This window comes from Corvus brachyrhynchos, unplaced genomic scaffold (assembly GCF_000691975.1).
Source record: "Corvus brachyrhynchos isolate BGI_N302 unplaced genomic scaffold, ASM69197v1 scaffold65, whole genome shotgun sequence".
Taxonomy (NCBI): Eukaryota; Metazoa; Chordata; class Aves; order Passeriformes; family Corvidae; genus Corvus; species Corvus brachyrhynchos.
In genome coordinates, this window is record NW_008238365.1 from 2,329,546 (window position 1) to 2,331,613 (window position 2,068).

The 2,068-nt window shown below is 59.3% G+C and overlaps 1 protein-coding gene across 2 annotated transcripts in view; it reads left to right on the forward strand.

Annotated features, from left to right (window-relative positions):
* RIMS3 (regulating synaptic membrane exocytosis 3) overlaps positions 1–2,068 on the forward strand; it is a 19,027-nt gene that overhangs the window by 7,748 nt on the left and 9,211 nt on the right. Inside the window, exon 1 of one of the 2 annotated variants that reach the window (XM_008635103.2) lies at positions 1,869–1,959. The exons of the other annotated variant lie outside the window; for it this stretch is intronic. The gene's annotated coding sequence lies outside the window, so the exon portion shown is untranslated. Of the gene's footprint in view, positions 1–1,868; positions 1,960–2,068 lie in introns of those variants that run through there. 2 annotated transcript variants of the gene reach the window in all.

The window sequence follows — 2,068 nt, forward strand, 5'->3', positions numbered from 1 at the left end:
AGGAATGCCATCCCACAAGAGCCATTCCCGGGTCTCTGGAAGAGCTGAGCCCTTGGGGACATCCCTGGGCCATGCACTGGTCACTGTCACCAGCATCCCCCGAGCTCTCCACCCACACCACTGCCACCAGCGCTTCCCATCCCGATGGAAAACCAGGCCAGGCTCCCATCCCAGCACCTGCCCTTTGGAAAACCATCCAGACCGGAGCCATCCTGTGGGATTTGCTCCAGGGCCTTCCTCCTCTTCTTCCTCCCAGCCACAGCTTTGCTAAACCTCGCTCATCCAACAGCCAGGCCTTTCTCCAGAGGCTTTTCCTGTGGGATCCCCTGAGCACAGCCCCATCCAAACTTCCCACCTTTTCCAAGAAATGGAGCACATTCGGAGCCATCCTTTAATTTGAAGCCGGTGCAGCAGCAATAACCCTGCACCTGCAGCAAATTCCAGCCAGGACAGAACTTTCCTAACCTGCCAGAGCCAGGAGATGCTGAATTCCAAGACCTGGAGCTCCTCTCAGATTCCCAGCTCACGTGCACCCAATTATCCCTCTTGTTGGGCAATTAAAATTATACGAGCAGCTGCCTATCAAAGCTGAAGCAATTAATTAGAACTAAATGCTTTTAGGGGAAATAAGCCCATGCCTTATTCCCAAATTCTTGGAGGAGCTGGGATGCTGCAACTCCTGCTGTGTTGTTGCCCAAGGACTGGCAGGGCCTCGGGGTGGCAGCTCTGGCAAGCTTTTATTCCCAAAAGTTTTAGGGAATTTTAGGACCTTCCTGCTCCAGACATCCGCAGTTTTCAGTGCTGTCCCTCCAGGCTCGAGGCAGCCCCAGCACAGGGGGCAGGAAGAACCTCCTGTCCCACTGCTGGGGGTTTCCAGCCCCGTTTTCCCCTGGGAACACCCACCTTGAGGGTTTTGAGGGAGCAGACAGCTCCCAAAATCCCTCTGCCTCCTTCCCTGGCAAGGCAGCATTCCCAGCCACCCCCACCGTGCTCATTTAGCACCTTCCTCCTCCTCCTCCTCCTCCTCATTTCCCACCTGTGTGGGGGCACCTGTGGGGCTGCTCCCTTCTTCTCCAGAGCTTTTCCCAAAGCATCCATTTCTCCCTTCAATATTTTGCCCCTCATTCCTGTTTCTGTGGCATATTTGGGGTCAGCGCTGCCTCCCAGGCCTGGGTTGGTCCTTCCCACACCTGTAGCCCCTTGGCACTGCCCGGTCACTGGGATCCGTCCCCTCCTGGGGTCGCCAGGATCCATCCCCTCCTGGGGTCACTGGGATCCATCCCCTCCTGGGATCACCAGGATCCATCCCCTCCTGGGATCACCAGGATCCATCCCCTCCTGGGGTCACTGGGATCCATCCCCTCCTGGGGTCACTGGGATCCATCCCCTCCTGGGATCACCAGGATCCATCCCCTCCTGGGGTCACCGGGATCCATCCCCTCCTGGGGTCACTGGGATCCATCCCTTCCTGGGACCGGGATCCTTCCTCTCCTGGGGTCACCGGCATCCATCCCCTCCTGGGATCACCAGGATCCATCCCCTCCTGGGATCACCAGGATCCTTCCTCTCCTGGGGTCACCGGGATCCATTCCCTCCTGGGGCCACCCTGTCCTGCCTCGAGCCCCACTTTTCCCAGCCCTACCACTCCCAGCAGCTCCATGGCATCTGGATCTGTCTAGAGGGATCCAGGGGAGTCATCAGCTCTCTGAATCCCGGCCCAGGGATGCTCCCAGCACATCCCACCCCGCTGGACCACTGTGCCCCTGCTCGGGGCTGGGAGGAGAACTGGGTCAGCCGTGTAACCATGGAGATGCTGAGGGAGATGCTGAAGCAGCGCCAGCGCAGCCCCGGCTCTCCAGAACCCTGGAAAGATTCACCCGCCCTGGCACCCTCTGGATCCGGCCGGGATGGGGCTGCGAAGCTGAGCTGAGCCTCCTCCTCCTCCCCGGCGCAGGGCCGGTAAGCCGCCTCCATCTCCTCTTTTTTTAAAATATTTTTTTGGGGTGCCACGAGCGGGGAGGGCAGAGCTCGGCCCCCGCGCCGCCGCGATCCAAACGCAACAGGGATA